The sequence below is a fragment of the Giraffa tippelskirchi genome, chromosome 8, assembly GCF_054371585.1.
Source record: "Giraffa tippelskirchi isolate mGirTip1 chromosome 8, T2T-mGirTip1v1.2.pri, whole genome shotgun sequence".
Lineage (NCBI taxonomy): Eukaryota > Metazoa > Chordata > Mammalia > Artiodactyla > Giraffidae > Giraffa > Giraffa tippelskirchi.
In genome coordinates, this window is record NC_137282.1 from 153,724,791 (window position 1) to 153,748,006 (window position 23,216).

The window sequence follows — 23,216 nt, forward strand, 5'->3', positions numbered from 1 at the left end:
CTCCATGCTCTTTTGAAGCGAGTTACTAAGCCAGTCTACACTCAGGCTGAGGGGATTTAGCTCCACCGCTTGGAGGGAAGAGTGTCAAAAACTTTGTGATGGACGTTAATGTGCTGTGCGCACTCATGTCCGACTCTTTGCGACCCCATGGACTGGGACCCATCAGGCTCCTCTGTCCATGGGATTTCCCAGGCAAGAATACTGGAGTGAGTTACCATTTCCTTCTCCAGGAGATCTTCCTGACACAGGGATCAAACTCATGTCTCTTGCGTCTCCTGCATTTGCAGGTGCATTCTTTACCACTAGCACCACCTGGGAAGCCCTTAATACTGCTCAGTAATTAGTAAATAAATTTGGGGAGATATTTTGAGGCTGTACAACTATCCTATTTCTTATTGAAGCTTCTTCTATTAATTTTAGCATTCATGATTGAAAATTTTTTACTATTTGCTTTTCTTCTCCTCTACTAATATGAAAGTTATACTCTCTGTTATGTTTTTAAAAAGTCATTACTAAATGTGTTACAGTATTGCTTCTGTTTTGGTTTTTTGGCTGTGAAGCATGAGGGATCTCAGCTCCCCAACCAGGGATGGAACCCACACACCCTGCACTAGAAGTCAAAGTCTTAACCACTGCACCACCAGGAAGTCTCTGTTTCTATTCTTTTATTCAGTTCCTAGAAACTATAACATGTGTCATATCTTTTTGCCTTTTCATACTGGCTTAAAACTCAACATTCATAAAACTAAGATCATGGCATCCGGTCCCATCACTTCATGGCAAATAGGTGGGGAAACAATGGAAACAGTGAGAGACTTTATTTTCTTGGGCTCCAAAATCACTGCAGATGTTTGACGGCTACCATGAAACTATAAGACACTTGCTCCTTGGAAGAAAAGCTATGACAAACCTAGACAGCATATTAAAAAGCAGAGACGTTACTTTGCCAACAAAGGTCTGTCTAGTCAAAGCTCTGGCTTTTCCAGTAGTCGTGTATGGATGTGAGTATTGGACCATAAAGAAAGCTGATTGCCGAAGAACTGATGTTTTTGAACTGTGGTGTTGGAGAAGACTCTTGAGAGTCTTTTGGACTGCAAGGAGATCCACCCAGTCCATCCTAAAGGAAATCAGTCCTGAATATTCATTGGAAGGACTGGTGCTGAAGCTGAAACTCCAATACTTGGCCACCTGATGTGAAGAACTGACTCATTGGAAAAGACCCTGATGCTGGGAAAGATTGAAGGCAGGAGGATAAGGGGACGACAGAGGATGAGATGGTTGGATGGCATCACCGACTCGATGGACATGAGTTTGAGCAAGCTCCGGGAGGTGGTGATAGACAGGGAAGCCTGGCATGTTGCAGTCCATGGGGTCGCAAAAAGTCGGACATAACTGAGTGACTGAACTGAACTGAACTGAATAACGTGTGTGTTTGGCTTATTAGGGCTTCCCTTGTAGCTCAATCAGTAAAGAATCTGCCTGTAGTACAGGAGACCCAGGTTTGATCCCAAGGTTGGTGGGGTAGGAAGATCCCCTGGGGAAGGAAATGGCAACCCACTCCAGTATCCTTGCCTGGAAAATCTCATGGACACAGGAGCCTGGTGGGCTGCAGTCCATGGGGTCACAAAGTTGGGCACGACTGAGCGACTAACACTTACTTGGCTTATTAAGTTCTTAAATTGTTAAAATTTTTACCCCTGTCCCCAAATAGTACAAAGATTGCAGAACACTCCAAGTCCATTTGTCACATTCCCTACTTACATCTATTTTTTGCATGATATTTTGAGTCTTCTTGTTATTAATATTGACTAATTTTTACTCCAGTAGATAATGTCATTGCTGTTGCTACTTTTAAATCACTAATTAGTTTCACCCACACTTTACCACTTTAATCTTTTTGATCTCAGGTCAGCTAGCTGGGATGGCTGTCTAATTTTGAAGAATATTCTGTAGGATTTTTTTTTTAGTGAGGTTTTCCTTGTGATGAACTCTCAGTTTTTGTTTATCTGAACATGTCTTTATTTTGTCCTCATTTTTGAATAATATTTTTCCCAGGTGTAGAATTCTAGATTGTTAGTTACTTTCATCAGCACACTGATAATCTTTCTCTGAGAAGTGCCTTTAGGTGTCCATTATTGCTGTGAAGAAGTCAGTTGTAAACCTACCTGTACATCCCTTAATGGAGGCAGTGCTGTACTGAAGCTATAATGGCTCAGGCATTTCCCCCTTTTCCTTTGTTGTTTCTTCTATTCTGCTCAACAGTCAAACAGCCCTCTTTACACTCAGCTGGCCAATGGGGAGAAGCTGGCAGCTGAATGTAGATCGCCTTCATCCTAACACTGAAGATTTAGCCCTTTGGGGTCCCCATTTAGTGTGGGCAGGGTCTTCTATCAGACCCTCTTCCCTTCATGAGACCTGAGCTCTGACAGTTCACTTTCCCCTGACACAGATAATGAGCCGAAGTAGATGTGAGGAGGAGAAGGCAATGGCACCCCACTCCAGTACTCTTGCCTGGAAAATCCCATGGATGGGGGAGCCTGGTAGGCTGCAGTCCATGGGGCTGCGAAGAGTTGGACACGATGAGCGACTTCACTTTCACTTTTCACTTTCATGCACTGGAGAAGGAAATGGCAACCCACTCCAGTGTTCTTGCCTGGAGAATCCCAGGGACGGCGGAGCCTGGTGGGCTGCCGTCTATGGGGTCACACAGAGTTGGACACGACTGAAGTGACTTAGCAGCAGCAGCAGCAGAGGTGAGGGGTGTCAGCAGATGTTCCAATAATGTGTTTACCTCTCCAGATACTGATGTCTGGCCAAACAATGGCCCGTGATCTTCCCAGCGTGTTCAATTCTACGATGCTGAACAGGCTTCAAGTTGTTGTGAAGTCTGATATTTTTCACTATTTTTAGAGGGAGGGTTGATCTGTCTGACCTAGTCCATCATTAACCAGCAATTAGAACTTGACAATGGTCACTCAATCACTAAAGTTTAGGGTTTCCCTCATGGCTCGGTGGCAAAGAATCTACCTGCCAATACAGGAGACACAGGTTCAATCCCTGGTCTGGGAAGATCCTGCATACTGCCACAACTACTGAGCTTGTGCTCTAGAGCCTGGAAGCTGCAACTACTGAAGCCCGCATGCCCTAGAGCCTGTGCTCATCAATAAGAGAAGGCACTGCAATGAGAAGCCTGCACACCACAAAAAGAGCAGCCCCTGCTGCAACTAGAGAAAGCCCACTGCAGTGACAAAGATCTGACACATCCAAAAATAAACAAATAAATAAAATTATTTTTAAAAAGCACTAAGGTTTATGGATTAACAGTGACTGGGCCAGCTTCATTTGTCAGACACATTTGAAGGAAAGTCACACGGGTCCTTTCCATTTCTCGAGTGATTACTCTCCACCCGCCCTTATGCTAAACCCTTGAGGTGCGTTGTCTCCTTGGATTATGGAAACAAAGATATGAAATACAGTCAGTTTTTATTCCCATTTAACAGTTGAAGAAACAAAGTAAAATAGAGCTGTTCAAACTAGGATCTGCCTGACTTCAGACTTCCCCTAGGCAAACAGTCTTACCTATAGAAAAACAAAAATCTTTGTTGAATTGGATAGAGAGACTTCATTAATTAAAAATACATCTTGGAGACATTACTTCCCATCTACTAGGATGGATATTATTTTAAAAATATGAAGTGTTGGCAAAGATGTAGAGAAATTGGAACACTTAGTTCTTGCTGGTGGGAATGTAAAATAGTGAGGTTGCAGTGGAAAACAATTGGGCAGTTCCTCAAAAAGCTAAACACAGAATTACCATATGATCCAGCAATTCCAGCTTTGGGTATAGACCCCAAGCACTGAAAGTAGGGACTCAAACAGACACTTGAACATCAGTGTTCATAGTAGCATTATTCACAGTAGCCAAATATGGAAACAAGTAACTTGTCCATGGATGAGTGAATAAACAAAATGTGGTATATTCATACAATGAAATAGTATCCAACCTTTAAAAAAGAATGAAATTCTGATACATTCTTTAACATAAATGAACCTTGAATATATTATGCTAAGTGAAATAAGCCTGTCTCAAAAGGAAAAATATTGTAAGATTCCACTTATAGGAGGAATCTAGAGTACACAAACTCACAGACACAGAAAGTAGAATAGAGATTAAGAGGGGCTGGGAGGGGGGGAATTAGGGTTTGATAGGTACATACAGAATTCCTGCTTGGGTGATGAAAATTTCCTGGAGATAGTAGTGATGGTTGCATGACATTATAAATGTTCATAATGTTGCCAAATTGTACATTTTAACATGGTTAAAATGGTAAATTTTATGTTATGTGTATTTTTACCACAGTAAAAAGTCACCAAAATGTAAATGCAGTAAATCATGTTTTGTGTTTTTTGTAAGTATAAGGTTTTTTTTGTTGATATAAAAATTTCATTCCCCCCACCCCACCATATTTTACCTTAATTCAGTACTTCTAAAGCAATGTCTTTTGAGGTTATGGAAAAACATGATCCCAACCCTAAAACCATTTACTGAGAAATGGTCTGTGTAGGTTTTCCAAATTCCAGCTGGAACTCAATTAATATATACTCAATTCTCAATGGATTTGAAATGGTACACCAAAAACAAAAAATATCTACTCAAAAGGATATATAGATCAGGGTATTAAGGAAAGAGGAAAATTGTATTAGGAGAATAAGAACAGCCAGTGTAAATTCATCACATAGAAATGCATTACATGGTCCTAAAGCTAAAAAAAGGCCTCCAAATATGGCATTCAGATTTCTAGGATCAAAATGTGGCTACAGTATTCAATGTCCATAAATATGAAAACAAAGTCCCAGATTCTTCCTGTTCCTGAACTGAGATTTAAAAGGCATTTTTCTCATGGGTCTCTGTTAAGAGAACATTGTGTGATGGAAATGTGAGAATTTCCTATGATTTTTTTCTTATGACATTTGCCTGTGTAGGTAAACTCACAGCAATAATTCAAGGGAAGCAATTCTGTGGGTAAAAGATTATGTTATATAACTCAACAAATATTTCTTGAATCACTAAGCTGTTTGCATAAATATGACAAATTCTCAACCTATCCTCAAAGATTTCATCCAGGGACTAAGGTAGAAACTAGTGACTAAGAAAGAGCCAGTGCTGTTTACAGGGCTTGCAAACTTGTTGTCTCATCTAAACTTCACCTGTCTAGTTTAACTAGCACAGTGTTTTTGTTTTTTTGTTTTGCTTGTATTTATTTTCTTTCTTTCAATTGAAAGTGCATGCTGTTAGCAGATGATACATTTTCTGACTCAGAGCAGATCCCACCGATTTCCACCATATTACCCCCGGTCTGATTTATGTTTTTATTTTGCTTGCCTGACCTTTGCAGACATTTATTTGCAATGTTCGAATGACTTCACACCTGTTAATTATTGCTGTAAAAAAAAATACACCCTGGCTTTTACTGTTATTACTCAGCTGATTAGGGTTATTCTGCTTCATCACCTTGAGGATTTCACTGAGGGTTTTGTGATACAAAAGCCAGCTGTCAATCAGTGACCTTTCGGCATCATGTTTGGTTTGAGATTTTTTTAGTTCGGTGTTGCAGACCTTAGGATCTTCTCAGAGGAGATTTGCTTTTCTCTGTCTCATTGACCATTACTATAAGAAGTTGGGCTTAAATAAAAGTGTCCAACTTTCCTCCTCTCCCATGGCCTCTGTCCTCATTAGCTACGCGTTTGTGATGATAATGACAATCTCATTCCACATCTACTGATTCATTGAATTCACAGGGCACCTTCTGCAATACTGCTAAGAAACTTTAAACAAAAGGCCATCTAATTTGATTTCTACTTCTAGAATGTGTCTCTGGGGTTTGTAACAGGACCCAGGAGCACCAGAGAGCTATTTTAGGCAGAACCGTGCCTTGGAGGGAGAGCAAACAGAATGACAAAGGTTCCAAGTATGTAACACAAGTATGTGACACATCTTTGGTACACCGTGTAAAATATTTTAGGATCTCTTCAAATAAAAGGTGCTGTTAAGTCTCTTGGTGAGGACTTTCAGCTGAGTTGAATGGAGACTGGATGATTGTTTTAGCTCAGTTTTTTTCAATGCTATGTCCTAGGCGAATACCCAGGCTCTCCTCATTTTTAAAACGTTGTTTAGTGTTCTTGCCAGCTTTGATAAAAGGAGAAAATCACCTAATTTCTAACATCTGCTATCAGCTAGCTACCAAGATGGCTACATTCTTGCCTCCAGGACTAGGTGGCCTGGGACACCAGTAGGAAGAATTAAGCTTCTCCTACAGCTGAGAAGCTGATAACTAATTTGCTTTTTTTTTTCCCCTTTTGTTGTTGTTTAGACACTCAGTCGTGTCCAACTTTTTGCACCTCCATGGACGCCATGGAAGCCTCGTGCCAGGCTTTCCTGTCCTTCACCATCTCCCGGAGTTTGCTCAAGCTCATGTCCGTTGAGTTGATGATGCCATCCAACCATCTCATCCTCTGTTGCCCCCTTCTCCTCCTGTTCTCAATCTTTCCAAGCATCAGGGTCTTTTCCAATAAGTCAGTTCTTCGCATTAGGTGGCCAAAATATTGGAGCTTCAGCTTCAGCATCAGTCCTTCCGATGAATATTCAGGGTTGATTTCCTTTAGGATTGACTGGTTTGATCGCCTTGCTGTCCAGGGAATTTTTTAATTTCCTTGAAGTTATGAAAATTTGTAGAAAAAAAAACAGAGAGAGAGCAAGCTAAGGGGAGCATTTCAGCACTCTTTCCTCTTTCCCCATCATGCTTTTGATTTATTATAATTTTTATCTTTTTTTTTTGGTCATGCCAAGCGACACTTGGGATCTCAACTCCCTGACCAGGAATTGAACCCGCACTGAGTTTTCACCACTGGACCACCATAGGAGACCCATTATACTTTTTAAAGGGAAGGGGTCCTCTTTGAGAACAGAGAGCAGTAAGAAACCAAGCACTGAACTATTCTGGGCACCCTAAGCAGCAGAATTTTGTTTCTTCCAGTACCAGAGGGGTAAACTCAAATCAAATCTATTCTTCTGGCTCTTCCCATAACCCTTTGGGTATCTAAATAATTAGGGTCTCTGGACTTTCCAAAACCAAGAGTTGATTTTCCTCCCTGTGTTTTTCTTGTCCTTGCAGGGCTGCAGTTGTTAAATAGGGTGGCAAGAAAAACAACCCCACACTCAGACCAAAAAAAGCTAACTATCCACACAGCACCTGGCTTCTGCAGACGTTTAATGGGACCACGATGTTCCCTACTCCTGTGATAATGGATGAAGACCTCGGCTCTCAGCTTCAGGCTGGTGTACGTGCAGAATGTACAAAACAAGGTGACGGCCACTCTTTTCTTTTACTTGGCTGTTGACCCTTAGCCCATTTTCTTCCTGAGCTGAGTTGCCTTTATTTTGCTTCTACTGATTCATAAAATCTCTTTTCCCCTACCTATTACTCCTCAAGAGCTAAAAAGATCCAATTTTCAAGAATCAGTAAGATCTCCAAAAAATCAGAATCTCTCTTCTCCTGGACGTATTGGATTATTGAGTATTGTTGTGTGTGTTCATGTAGCTAACGTAATATTGGACATAATGTAGTTTGGCATGGAACAGCCCAGAGCAATGCTAACTCAAGTTTCTCATTCTTCATCCAAATGATTTCAATTTATATCAGGGGTCACACATACATGTGTGTGGCAGGGGCAGGCAGGAAATATAAATAAGTTACTGGTCCTGGTATAAGTTGTCATTTCTTGGCCACTTCTCTTAAGCCTGGACAAGAATGGAAATAAGGTTGAGGGGATTCTAGGGTCACTGTCAGTGTTTTTGGACAACAGCTGGTAAAGAATCCGCCTGCAATACAGGAGACCTGGGTTCAATCCCTGGGTTGGGAAGATCCCCTGGGGAAGGGAAAGGCTACCCACTCCAGTATTCTGGCCTGAAGAATTCCATGGACTGTATAGTCCATGGGATCGCAAAGAATCAGACACGACTGAGCGACTTTCACTTTCACTTTTCAATGCTTTTGAAGAGAGTGGAAATGGGAAGACAGAAGAGCATTTATCCACAGTCAAGTGGTTCTCTTGTGGGAACAGTTTTGCTTTCCTGGGGGATATTCGGCAGCGTCTAGAGACCTTTGTAGTTGTCACAGCTGGGAAGGTGGGATGCTAGTGACATCTAGTAGGTAGAGGCCCAGGGTGCTGCTTAATACTCTGCAATGTATAGGACAGCCCCCATCACAAAGAATTACCTGACCTAAAATTTCAGTAGTGCTGAGGTTTAGACCCCCTGCCCTGGATAGATATGGATTGTCGCCTTCAATTTTTTTTTCGCAAGTGTGCCTCCAAAACTATTCTCTTTCATATGTTTTAAATATTTATCTATTTGGCTGGGCCAGGTCTTATTTGCAGCTTGTGGGATCTTCAATCTTCATTGCAGCACGTGAAATCTTTAGTTGTGGCATGTGGTATCTAATCCCCCGACCAGAGATTGAACCTGGCCCCCCCGCTCCCACCCCATACTGGGAGCTCAGATTCTTAGCGACTAGACCACCAGAGAAGTCCATCTCTTCCATATTTTTAATTGAAATCTAAAACTTTTCATTGTAAGTTTAGTTGAAAAAGATGTAACTCCTAGTTTATTTCAAGTGTAAATGTTATATTATTTTAAAACATATCGAATGAAAACAACACTAGAACTACTTAGGGTTTATCGTTATTCACTTGCAAAATGCATGAAAAAACTCTGCTTTTAGAGTTGAAAATTCATATGGTTCTTTTTTGTCCTTGTCTTCCTATTTCCATTCCATGTTCCCCACAGGAATTTATTCCTAGTATTACCCATTTCAAGCTTCATGAAATGAATTGAATTGGGATAAAAGGCTTCTCTCGATCACCCCATTATGCTTCTCCATTAGAAAAATCTATATCTGCCACCAAATATTATATTTTATTATTTCCTGTGATTGTAATGATCTAATCACCCATGTTTTCTTATGGGTTGAGTTATAACCTTTATTTGACACCACTGATCAAAACTACCTAAATAAATTATGTATATAAGTAATTATTAAGCATCAAAAGTAAAATACCATTGAGATGTACTTTTTATTAAAACCACCGGTCTGGACAGTTCTCCAAAGAAGACATATAGATGGCCAACAGGCACAGGAAAAGATGCTCAACATTGCTAATTATTAGAGACATGTAAATCAAAACTACAATGAAATACCACCTCACATCAGTCAGAATGGCCATCATCAAAAAGTCAGCAAACAAAGGACTTCCCTGGTGGTCCAGTGGTTAAGACTCTCCACTTCCAATGGAGAGGGCACAGGCTTGATCCCTGGGTCAGGAACGAAGATCCTCCTGAAAGATATGTTGAAGTCCCAACTCCCAGAATTTATGACTCTGACCTTTTTTCCCTTGGATATAGGATCATTGCTGATATAATCAGGTTAAACTAAGGTCATCAGGCCCTAATCCAGTGGAGTTGGTGAACTTAGAAGAAGAGAGAGACAGGGAAAATGCAGGGTGAGGATGGCTGCAGAGACTGGAGTGATACATCTCCAAGCCCAAGAATGCTGAGCGCTGATGACTGTCTTCAGACACGAGAAGTGACGCTTGAGACACTGGAGGAGGCCAAGGCAACTCACTCCAGTAGTCTTGCCTGGAGAATCCCATGGACAGAGGAGCCTGGAAGGCTATAGTCCAGAGAGTTGTGAAGAGTTGGACGTGACTGAAGCAACTTAGCACCAGCCTCCAGCACTGTGAGAGAATACATTCCTGCTGTGTTTAGCCACCCTGTTTGTGGCACTTTGCCACAGCAACCCTAGCAAACGAATACAGAGAGTCTTGAAGACAACACACATGGAGAGGAGCGGGGAAGGAGGAGGGGGTCAGCACACAGGGCCCTGAGCCCAAGAGCCTCCTTCACGTCTGCACTGGAGGTGGCTTGCTGGCCTCACCCTGGCCCCAGGAGCACATTGTGAAGTGAAGATGATAAGAATCGTAACTCACATTAGCTTCTGGCAGGAGTAGCCGTGCCAGGGCACCCACAGCGCTCTTTAAAATCCCTGGAGGACAAGTGACCTACGGTCGTGACTGCAGGGTGTCCTCCAAGTGCTAGAGGGACCAGTGGACCGTGGCTCCTTTCATGTTATCTGCATGCATTTTGAGTCATTTGGGCAGTTGAATTGTGGCTCCCTGTTCAACAGGATCACTGGAAGGGTGACTGAAAACAAATTTATTTAACCTTTGCTTTCAGGTTTTAGTTTTTTCCTTCCTTCTTGCCAGGGCTCTGAGGGTGGTACAGGTTACATGGTTGACATTTGCATGCATGTTGGAAAACCTGTCTATTTAGAATGAGAACCTTGGGCTGAGCCTATGTTAAGAGAAATTCCCTAGCAAGGAAATTGCCTAGTGAGACTATTTCTGGAGCAATTTTTTGCTGTAATAATAGCATTGTCTTCCTGCAGGGGAGAGCCTCGGGCCATGCAGACTGAAGTGTTGTATTACAACTAACACATGGGAATATTGCATTGACCAAGGAAGTTTAAAAGAGTCAGTTGCCAGGTTGGGTGGGCGGGTATGATAACGTCACAGTTGGGTGCTATGCCAGGTGGGACTGGGTTCCCTGAATGACACTGGGCACAAATAGGCCAAAGCACATGATAAGTTAATAACTGGAAAAATCAGATGCAAACAAGTGTTTTTAATCTGTTTCCTTGTTCTCTCTGTGCCCAAACATGCTGCTGAGTGTTATGCATTGTCTTGGACAGGGAGGAGGACATGGGATCGTGGAAAATCCATTTGGTCATAGTTATGAATTTATGACCACATGGAGGAAGCAGCCCGCTGACGCACAGGCAGCCTTCTAGGACCTGGAGGTAGGCACTGGATCAGGAAATGACAAAGGTGCCAAGGTGAAGGGCTGATGCTTTGTGGGGGAAGTGCCTTTAGCAGCTGCATCAACCCAAGCTTTTCCCTCTTAAGTCATCAGTGACCTGATTTCCATACACAACTTTCCTGAACACTAAGGAATTGTTATTAATACAAATCCTTTAACTAAAGTAAACCTAAAGTTACCTTGCCCAGAAAATCCCATGGACAGAAGGAGCCTGGTGGGCTATAGTCCGCGTGTGCCAAAGGTGCTTGCGTGCTTGGTCACTCAGTCATATCCAGCTCTTTTCAACCCCATGGACTGTAGTCTGCCAGGTTCTTCTGTCCATGGAATTCCCCAGGCACGAATCCTGGAGTGGGTGGCTGTTCCCTTCTCCAGGGGATCTTCCCGACCCAGGGATCGAGCCCTTGTACCCTGCATTGCAGGTGATTCTTTACTATCTGAGCCACCAGGGAAGTCTGGGCCACAATCCCTGGGGTGGCAAAAGAGTCAGACACAACTTAGGGAATAAACAACAACAATGAAGTTATCTTATCTGTTTCAATACTGAGAATGACTTTGGAAGATTTCACCTTAAAACCACATGTTGAAATCAGTTGCACAAACACACATTTCAAATTATAGTCAAAAGGCAAAATACCAAATATGCAGACACCTTCTTAACATACGGGTGTTGACACTAGTGTTCTGATTCTCTTAAGCATTTCTGTATTTAACCCTGAATCTCCCCAGGTTGAAAAACACTTATTTGTTTAAGGAAGATGGTTACGCTACCAGTTAACCCAAGTTCCGTACTGTGAGACATACAGCTGAAGGTCCCGGATTCTTATCTGGGACCCTGACGAAATGGGCATGGCTCTTGCTATTCCTATGTGATTCCGTAACAAGAGAGCAGTGGTCACTCACCCCCTTTCTTGGCTTTAAATTATGCACCTGACCTAATTCTTTTGAGGAGTAGGCAGGAGGCCCCAGCTCCACCTCACTGGTAAACTTTTAGATAAGTGAACTTTCTTTCTTTTTTTTTTCTCCTGTGACCCTGGAGACCTTGAACGTGATGGGACCCTACCAGGTTTAAAGATCTCCAGACCTCACAGAACCTTCTATTCTTTCATATTTAAAAATGAGATGATATAACCCTTTCAGACATTGAAACATTAGCAATTAAGTTCTGTATTTTTAGGTGTTTTTCACTCACTGGAAGTTATTACTTATGGAGCTGACTAACTGATATTCTCTATCAGCCAGATGATGCTTTTTAATGTTCAATTTTCCACATTCTGTATTCATTGATTTAATAAATGAGCCAATAGCAGCAACAAGGCTCAATAAAAATGCGTCTATTCACCTGCTTATACAAATGTTTTAACTCCTGTTAATTCTCACTTTTTGCGTCTCACTCTGGACCCCATGGCTTTCCAAATTTAATGTATATCAGAGAGCACAGTCATTATTTTCTTTTTGAAGCTTAAATCATGTCAGCTTTGGCAAATGAGACCTTTTCAACACGTTTTGTTGTCTAACATATGATCTCTATTCTGGCCAACTTTTAAAATCTTTGAACTTGATGGAATCCTGAAATGTTTTTATAAACTTCCTGCCTCTTAAGGTCATGCCATTCTTACAGATATTACCAATGGTAGTGAGCTGACGTTTGGATTTCTCTCACAGCTTTACCTGATTGATGAATCCCAGCTTTCAAGGCCGCTCTGCTGACAGGATCTAGGTTTGAAACCCAGCATCACCACTTGTCAACTGTTCCTGGGTAAGTTTTTCATCTGTTCTGAGCCTGTTTGCTTATGTAAACACTCAGATAATACTGATAACCAGTCCAATGAAAGAATTAAGTAAGATAATGTATATATATTCTTTATCACTGTGCTTGGAACATATAATTTAATAAACAGTAGCTGTAATAATATGTTATTTTTAATATTATTTTATGTAGAAATAAACTCAGACTAATTAATGAGTAATGTGGACTTGTGTGTACATGTTAAAGACTTGTGTATACATGTTAAACATATGTTGCAACCTAAGTGTCCATCAACAGATGAATGGATACAGAAGATGTGGTATACTTATGTACAATGGACTACTACTCAGCTATAAAAAATAATGAAATAATGCCATTTGCAGCAAAATGGATGGACCAAGAGATTATCATACTAAGTAAGCCAGACAAAGACAAATGTGGTTTCTAAAAAAATGACACAAATGGACTTCTTTACAAAACAGAAATAGACTCAAAAACATAGAAAACAAACTTATGGTTACCAAAGGGGAGGAGGGGAGGGATAAATTAGGAATTTGGAATTAAAATATACATACTACTATATATATATAATAGATAACCATCAAAGACCTACTGTATATGTAGAGCACAGGGACTATACTCAATATCTTATAATAACCTATAATGGAAGAGAATATAAAAAAAGAATATATATATATATATACGTACATATATATATATATATATATATACATCCTATATATATATATAGGAATCACTTGGCTGTACACCTGAAACTAACACTACGTTGTCAATCAACTATATTTCAATAACATTTTTAAAAATAAATTGGAATAAATAAATGGCTGACCATAGACTTTCACATACATTTCAGTCTTCCCCAGTCTTGGATGTTGCCACCCCAGCTCCTGAGACATGTTTGCCACCCTTGAAGAAACTCTAGCAGGAGATGTTACTTCACGTTGAAGTCCCGCAGCCTCTGCAAGAAGCCGATGAGAGTTCCAGTGTGTCTGGTCTCTTCCTGTAGATAAGTTTCCGGGGAGGGAGAGGAGACATGGAAGCCTGACAGGCCTGTGAGCTGGGAGGGGAGCTGGGCGCGGGGAGCTGGGGAAGGGCAGTTTGGGGCATTAAACAGAGAAGCGGCAGAGACTTGAGTCACTGGTCTCTTAGTCTCCATTTGGCCCAGTATCTGGTCTCTGTTTTCTCTCACCTCTTTCTTTGCATTAGTCAAATACTGTTTCCTTCAAATCCATAACATTTCATCCTCTCTTGTTGCCCTGGAAATAGCTCCTCTTTTCCAGCCAAGAGGGTTTTATTGATCTCTCTGCCTTCTTTCAACCTCTTTTTAAAAATAAAAATGGCATCAAATGAAAATCCTGCATCCTAAGAAGTCTTCCTTGAAAAATGCAAACACATACAAATATACCTATTTACTTTCTCTTTAGGAATGAACCAAACTCTTCCTTTTTTATCTTTTTTGTTGGTACATTGTTTTCTCTGTTTCTAATCAAATTCAAGGCCACCTGTAATTTTTGTTTGTGGTACCTAGTGTATTGATGGAATGTATTTTTTCAGTTGTTATGTTGTTGGTGTCGTTTAGTCGCTGAGTCGTGTCCGACTCTTTACAACCCCATGGAATGTAGCCCACCAGGCTCCTCTGTCCATGGGATTTCCCAGGCAAGAATACTGGAGTGAGTTGCCATTTTCTTCTCCAAAGGATATTCCCAACCCAGGGATCGAATCCATGTCTCCCTTATTGGCAGGTGGGTTCTTTACCACTGAGCCACCTAGGAAGCCCATTCTTTAGTACATTTATATTACTGTTTAAAGTAATTTGGGGCATGTGCTCCATCTCTGACCGACAACTTCATACAGAAAGTTAATACATAAACCCGACCACACACAACTCTGCCATATGATAGAAAGAATTCCACATTTCACGTGGTGAGCGACCCATCTTAAGTAATATCTCATACAGTAAAATTCTGGTATGAATAAGCCTATTTTAAGGCCCAACATATAACAACCTGAGCTTTGAGAGGACCTAGAATATTTCTATTTCACATCGAAAAGTGTTATCAGAGATCACCAAAGCCTTAGTTTCTTGCGGGACAATTCATTCAATTGAGAGAGGAAATCAACTCTATAGCCAAAGCTGCTTCCCATTTTAAAAAGGAAATAGAAAACTCCTCTAAAACAGGACAGATTGGTAAAAACTGATGTGCACACATCTCCCTGTCCATTATTGGCATTGCCAAGGACACCTGCACAGACCTGTGGGCTCTGTCTTGGGTCAGTGGCAGTGGATTTGGGTCCCTCTCGTGGACATGTGCCCAACTTGTCCTCTTCAGCATTTCTGCAGTTGGGGGAGGGGTGAAGGACCTTTATGCCGTGACCCCACATGCAGCATCCGCACCCCACCTCTGTTCAGGAATGACAGCCGAGTCCAGGATGGGGTTCTCTGTGGGTAGTAAGTCTGTAGGTTCACACACAGGAGGCTGATCCTTCTGAGTCCCTTCCTGCTGGGTCCTGACCCTAACACTGAAAAGTTTCAGCTCTTCTTTCCTGTCTCCTAGCTCCACCCGTCCTGGCCTTTTGTTCTCACTTGAGTAACTCATCACGGTCTCTCTTCCTTCCCCTTTCCCCAGCCCCTGTGTTTTCTAGGTTCAGGAAGAGGAAAGCTGTCTCTCTAGGCTGGCATCCTACTCTTTGTCTCCCTCTTAGTTCAGCTGCTTCTTTGAGTCTTGGTTTCTGCTGAGGAGCAGGCTGGGAGAGGGTTCCTGGAATCAGTGAAGGAAAAACACACACAAAAGACAAACACAGTACTTCAAAATGCATGAGTACTTGCTCAGTAGCTTCAGTCGCTTCAGTCGTGTCCGTCTTTGCGACTTTATAGACTGTAGCCTGATCACCAAGCTCCTCTGTCTACGGAATTCTCCAGGCAAGACTACTGGAGTGGGTTGTCATGCCCTCCTCCAGGGGATCTTCCCAACCCTGGGATAGAACCAGTGTCTCCTGCATTGCAGGCAGATTCTTTACCATCTGAGCCACTGGGGAAACTCCAATACTTCAATATATCACCTGCCAAATGATTTTTAGAAATTTGATTATTTTAGAGCTGAAAAAGGTAACCAATTATTAGTCTAGTTCTTGCATTTATTTATGGGGAAACTGAGGCCCTGAGATGTTAAAGGATTTATTCAGTCACCTCGTTAGTGGTAGAGGCAATGCCATGGTCCATATCTCCATGTCTTCAGGCCAGTATTATTTCCAGAAGACTGTGTTGCCCTTTAGGTAAGAACTCAATTACTATATTAAACGTTTCTAATCAACCCTAGATCATTTGTACTGGATTTAAGGTTTAATGAAAATGGTACAATCTTGTTACCTGTACCAGAAGAACTTGAATAACCCAAATTAAGCATACTTCTCAAAGAATTCAGAAAGGAATATTTCTTCGTCATTCTGGGTAGTTGGTTATTTGTCATCAAACTGAAGAAATGGCTTAGGGGAGGTGCTCCCTCTAAGTCAACATGTAATGAAGCAATGCATTATTAACCAATCAAAGAGTGTCACTCCTGGATGAAAAACTGCTAACCAGAACTCAATTTTTCTGAGCAGACTGCAAGAAACGCTGAGAAGGCTTATCCTTAGGGTACAATGAGTGTTTTCTGCTGCCTTTCGGTATTCATTATTTCTTCCTGGTCGTGGGTACTGGAAGTCTCTTCCAGTTAACTTAAATCTTCATGTGTCACATCCTGTCTGAACCTCAGGGTTTCTGGAAGAAAATAGGATTCAAGAAGCCGGGCATCCAATCATCCTGTATCATTTACAACCTGTTTCCTTTGCTCTGGAGAAAGGGTACTGTGTCAGTGTGCCGTATTTACCACTAGAGGGCACTTTGACACTTGTTTTGGACTCGACAGTTTTTCAGACTCCCCGAATTCCAAACATCTGTACCTGTTGTGTTTACGCATTAGTAATATTTTGTTGCAGCTCTAATAAAATGCTCTCCATGTCCAAGATAACACTGTGATTCTTAACAAATATTGGTTGATGATGAGGATGCTGCTGCTGCTGCTAAGTCGCTTCAGTCGTGTCCGACTCTGTGTGACCCCATAGACAGCAGCCCACCAGGCTCTCCTGTCCCTGGGATTCTCCAGGCAAGAACACTGGAGTGGGCTGATGATGAGGATAGTTGCAAGAGATTCTAGTTAATTAAGAGGAAATTGATAAGTGTTACCCTCCAGTGGTGGGCAGAATTCTAAATGCAGGAATTAGGGGGAAAAAACTCAGAAGAGATGGTACCTATGCTTTGGTTGTCTGCCTTAGTAGGAAAGCACCTGGAATAATACTATGATTTACCAAACAGCACAGACTAAAGGGTAAGCTCTATCTGACACAGGCATATGGCTGGCAGTCATCAGAGTTCAGTTTTCTCATATTTCAAATGTTCTCTCAAGGTCTTTTAAGCTCAGTATATTATATTATTCCATGATATATTAAACCTTCATTTGCCCTTTTTTGTGTTTCCTGAGAGATTTAATCATTATGCCATAAATATGTTTTCTAGTTCCAACTTTATACTGTATCTACTCACCCCCATATGCTTTCTGCTTGGATGGGGAGAAACAAAAGAAAGTTCCTGAGATGGTATCACTGTTCCCTTCAATGAAAAGGTCAACCCGTTGTACTTTTTATGAGATGGTGATTGTTTTGGGAGGAACCGGCTTTAGAATGTAGAAAGTCCAGGAACTCCCAAATGAAGACAGTCAAAGAGCTGAGAACCCAATAGAAAGATACCCTTTGACCAGAAGCAGGGTTTTATTCACTAAAGACGTTTCTTATGACATTAAAATGCAAATTCAAACACTGCCTGTAAAATCTGACACCAGCATATGTTTTCAGAATTCTTCATCATTCCATTTGCAAGCTCATGTCCCACAAAAGATGGTTTAGTCTTTCAAACTGGCTCCATTGGCATGCACAGCAGTGTTAGAACTTGTTCAAATGTTAATGCAAGCGATTGCTGTTAATTTCCTGTTTACCCTAATACAAAAATGTGAAACTATTCATTCAGCCAGCATTTATTCTCCTCCAAGATTCATCTCCCACCCAGCTCTCTCATTCCTACAGAAATCCCTTCCATTCCCTTCATTTCTCCCATGCTTCCACTACTTTTAATTATTTACCACTGGGCTTTAAAAATTAAAGCAAATATCATGAAACTTTATATTGATTATCTAACACCAATATGTAATCTAAACAGAATAATTATTATTCTGTACTTCAACCTGTTTCTTAGTTGCATTTTTATAGGAAAGGTTTTTTTTTTTTAATTACTTATTTATTTGGCTGTGTTAGGTCTCAGTGACAGCATGCAGAATCTTTAGTTGTGGCATGTAGGATCTAGTTCCCTGACCAGGGATCAAACCCCAGCTCCCTGCACTGGGAGCAAGGAATCTTAGCCATGGCAGCTCCCGCATTGGCAAGTGGATTCTTTACCACTGAGCCACCTGGGAAGCCCATAGTCTAACTTTAATATGCCATCAAATGCACCATTTTGAAGTGCACAATTCAATGGTTTTTAGTATGCTCACAGGTGATGTGAGGTCCATGAAGGTACTCAGGGGGTGATGAATGAAGGGCATGCAGGTGGAGTTTGGGCAGGTGGGCAGCCATATGATGACATCCTAAAGGATAGAGAAATAAAGTAGAGTGTGCAGAGGTGAAAAGAGAAGTCATGGAAGCACGCGATCCCTCCATACTAAGACGGACATACAGAGAGCAGAGGGTCCAGCAGGTGGAAGAAATCAGTCACGGGTTCCTTAGCCTGAGAAGAGTTTAAATCCAATTGCAGAGCAAAGCATATTCATGCACAAAGCAATTACGGGTGCTTCTGTGTAAGTGTGTTGGTGAATCTCAGGGTGGAGACAGAGCCCACCATTCCTCAGCTGATTAGGCTTACCTTATGTCCACTCACAGTTGGCACAGTCATGGCTTCTTCCCCTTGGAGCCATGGGTCATACTATCCTTCCATCCTAAATGCCACCCCTAGAACTCTCCCACCTTTCATTGCTCACCTCCATCCTCTATGAAACCTTCCCCAGTGATCCTGCCCACAGTGAGTGCTCTCTTCTTATTGCGTCTTTAAGGGAATCTCACCATACAGAAGTCATTGTATAGCTGCTGGCAGTCTGATCACCAGCTGCCAGGGTCATCTTGGTCTTGCAGCCTACCTCACCTGTAACTGTTGCCAGCTTGCATTATCAACATATCTTTCCAAGTGATCATTTAAAGGATCATCACCATGTCTATTGGTCTGCTAGGGTTACTAAGACCAAATACCATAGACTGAGTAACTTAAACAATAGGTACATTTTTTTTTTTTTTTTTTTAGTTCTACCAGTTTATTGCTACCAACCCATTTCCCTCCACCCTCATGCACGCGTGCTCAGTCATGTAACCCCATGGACTGCAGCCCACCAGGCTCCTCTGTCCATGGACTTTTCCAGGCAAGAATACTGGAGTGGGTTGCCATTTCCTTCTCCCATATTTTTCTCCCAGTTCTGGAGGCTAAATGTCCCAGATCAAGGTGCTTTTGGAGTTGGGTTTTGGTGAGGTCTCCCTTCCGGTCTTGCAGGTGGCTGCCTTAGGGCCATGTTCTCACATGGCCTTTCCTTTGAATGTGTGTGGGGAGAGAGAGAGAAAGGAGAAAGATCTTGGGTATCTCTTCCTCTTCTTACAAGGACATCAATACAATCAGGTTAGGATTCCATCATTGTGACCTCATTTAAGCTTAACTGCCTCCCTAAAAGCCCTGTCTCCAAATACTAATTAATACCCTGGGGTGTAGGGCTTCAACATACACATTTGTTGAGAATACAATTCATCCATAACACCAGGAAAAGACTGGGGAGCCCTGACTCAGGAAAAAAGGATCTAGAAAGTAATACGTGACTTCTATGCAGAGTACATCATGTCAAATGTTGGGCTGGATGAAACATGAGCTGGAATCAAGATTGCCAGGAGAAATATCAATAACCTCAGATATGCAGATGACACAACCCTTATGGCAGAAAGTGAAGAACTGAAGAGCCTCTTGTTGAAAGTGAAAGAGGAGAGTGAAAAAGTTGGTTTAAAGCTCAACATTCAAAAAACAAAGATCATGGCATCTGGTCCCATCACTTCATGGCAAATAGATGGGGAAATAATGGAAATAGTGAGAGACTTTATTTTGGAGGGGCTCCAAAATCACTGCAGATGGTGACTGCAGCCATGAAATTATAAGACGCTTGCTCCTTAGAAGAAAAGCTATGACCAACCTAGACAGCATATTAAAAAGCAGAGACATTGCTTTACTGACAAAGGTTCATCTAGTCAAAGTTATGATTTTTAGAGTAGTCATGTATAGATGTGAGTATTGGACCATAAAGAAAGAAAACTGAGCAGTAAAGAATTGATGCTTTTGAACTATGGTGTTGGAGAAGACTCTTGAGAGTCCCTTGGGCTGCAAGGAAATTCAACTAGTCTATCCTAAAGGAAATCAGTCCTGAATATTCATTGGAAGGACTGATGCTGAAGCTGAAACTCCAAATACTTTGGCCACCTGATGCGAGGAACTGACTCATTCGAAAAGACCCTGATGCTGGGAAAGATTGAAGGCAGGAGGAAAAGGGGACGGCAGAGGATGAAATGGTTGGGTGGCATCACTGACTCAATGGACATGAGTTTGAGAAAGCTCTGGGAGTTGGTGATGGACAGGGAGTTCTGGCTTGCTGCAGTCCATGGGGTCACAAAGAGTCGGACATGGCTGAGCGACTGAACTGAACTGTTATTTCCATGGACAGTGGTAAATAATCACCTGCAATGCAGGAGACACAAGAGACATAGGTTCAATCCCTGGGTCAGGAAGATTCCCCCAGAGGAGGAAGTGGCAACCCACTTCAGTATTCTTGCCTGGAGAATCCCACGGACATAGGAGCCTGGTAGGTTACAGTCCATAACATCACAAAGAGTCAGACACAACTGAAGTGACTGTAAACACAAGGAAGGTAAAAAACTGTCTCACTGAAACAATTACATGCACACACACACATAGAATAGGTCTTCTTCAAACATTTTTCACACATACCATAGTAATTTTGGTAGTAATAGTAATGCTATCCAACTCCTTGCATTTTTTAGACTGTCATTTAAAAGGTTTTATCATAAGTTTTAAGTTGTTGCCAAAGATTAAATGTCTGGTCTGATGTATTGTGAACACTGAAATTTTAAAATAAAAGTAAGAACATTGCTCATTTACCATTTAAAAAATACAAGTTCTTTTTTAATGAACATAAATTGTAAATTGCTCCTTTTTCTCCTTGAAATTGTATCTCAATTCCACTTTCCCAAAGAATTACATCCTATTGTAATAATACATTTTATACTTCAGAGTCATTTACTGATCACCCTATTATATTTTCTTCAACAAAACAAATGAAATTAGTTTTTAAAAAATTTCTGTGACTAATGGTTAAAGTGTTGAACAGTAATCTGGATTGAGTTATTATTAACTTATTATTCTTACACAACTGATCAAAACAATCTACATATTTAATATGTTTTGAAAAGGATAACTACATGTAAAAAGTAAAATTTTATTGGAAATTCATCTATTAATGAGATGTGTGTTTCCTCCATTTAGTTCATATATCAACAAATGAATATTACTTACTTTTAGAGCTCTCAGACACAGTTAAACATTAATTCTATTCCTATTCTTTTATAACTAAGTGTAAACAGTGAATAACTAGCTCATAAAAATAGTTGAATGAGAATTGGTATACTTCCGTTATAGCAAATTGCTTGTTCTTTGAAAACAGAATTATATGCTAAGAATCATATAATGTTCTCTTTCCCTCCTCCTCCTCCTGTCTCTGTCTCTCTCTCTCTCTCATATGCTAGGTTCTCTCCAAAGCACGTTACATGAGTTATTTTATGTAGCCTCCTAGCAACTCTATGAAGTACGGCCTTTTATTATTCCCATTTTAAAAATGCAGAAATTGAGGAGGAGATTGACTCTCCAAGTCACAAGTTTAACAGATGGCAGAGCATGAATTCAAAGCCAGGCAGCATGACCCTGGAGCCTGCCCTCCCAGCCACGACCCATCACAGCAGGTGGCACAATGAAGTCCAGTTCTGTCCCAGCACTTGAAGCACATATTTGCTGTCTGGTTCTCTAATGAAGGCAAAACCCCCAGAAATAGGAAAGCTCCATAAACGTTGTTCAAAAGTTCATTCAACCCATCTTCAATCTTCTGGAGATCTGCTACCCAGAAACTCCTGAACAAAAGACTTTGTTGTCTGACCAGTGATCTTTAGCTAGCTGGAGGGACTGCCGTGATGTAAGAGCCTTTCACAGTATTTTCAAGGATTGTCAGGCAGTGTTTTTCACCCTTTCTGTCCCAGCAAAGCAGAGACAGGCTCTGACTCTCCATCCTGGCAGCCTTCTTCTTCCTAAATCCAGGGCTTCAAATGCCCAAAGTGTTGGTCTAACTCAACCTTGTTGCCTCCTGCTGAGGTCTCTAGGTTTCAGTTTCTCTGCCAGGCCCCACTGAAATGCTGTTGGTTACGTCAACCTTGTGTTAGGATCTCGAGGTATTGGATGGAGGTCAGCTGCACAGCTCTCTATTTATTTTCATTGGATTCTAGCAGTTACCCCATGGGCTGTGTGGATGTACTGGGGCTGCAGTTGCCTACTGTTCAAGAAAATGGGGATTGGAGCTGTTGGCAGAGGTCCTGTGGGCATTAGGGAGGGAGGGGATGAAGGGTAGCTGGAGTCATGTTTGGAAGGAAGAGGAACCAATGGAAAAGCCGGTTTTGGTTTTTGTGTTTTTTACTGTGCCCAACTGGCCAATGAAATGATCCCAACTGGGTAACTGGCTGTGTAGGCCTGGAGTCTGGCTAGCAACAGCCCTGGACATCTGGCCACACTGCAGCCTGTCTCTGGGCCAGCTGATTTTGGGCTTCACGGCTATTACCCAGAGTCAGGAGTAATGTCTTTCATTCTGAGATGTCTAAACCCCCCAACCACAGGCCTGTGTTCCTCCAGGGCAGAGGGCAAATGCAATTACATCTGTGACCAATTTACACAGCTGGGAGCTCAGTCTCCTGACAGAAACATTTATTTGAGATTCAAGTCTCCAGGGAGCTGGGGAACCAGACAGGAAGTGAGGTCCAACAAGCCTTTGTTGCTTGCTAGTCTGAGCCCTGAAAACAAAACACAACAGAAAGCATCAACTTTGGCTTTTACAAGCCAAAAGTGAGACCACTCTCTCTACAAACCAGGAGGATTTTCGAGGCATAGAGGAGAAAAAGAAGAATCAAATAAGGCCTGGCTTCCATTGAGTAAAGAAAGCTCATCCACACAAGTGTGGGCAGGCATCATTGAATCTATCCAAGGGCCAAACAGAACAAAGAGTCAAAGGAAGGACACATTTTTTTTTCTTTCTTCTGGGCTAAGACGTACATCCTCTCCTGCCCTTGGAACTC

General features: G+C 41.6%; 1 long non-coding RNA gene across 1 annotated transcript in view; it reads left to right on the top strand.

The window, feature by feature from the left end:
• LOC145516710 (uncharacterized) overlaps positions 1-23,216 on the top strand; it is a 55,097-nt gene that overhangs the window by 3,562 nt on the left and 28,319 nt on the right. The window contains exons 2-3 of the long non-coding RNA XR_014061691.1: positions 12,596-12,689; positions 13,555-13,684. This is a non-coding gene — a long non-coding RNA (uncharacterized LOC145516710). The remainder of the gene's footprint in view (positions 1-12,595; positions 12,690-13,554; positions 13,685-23,216) is intronic.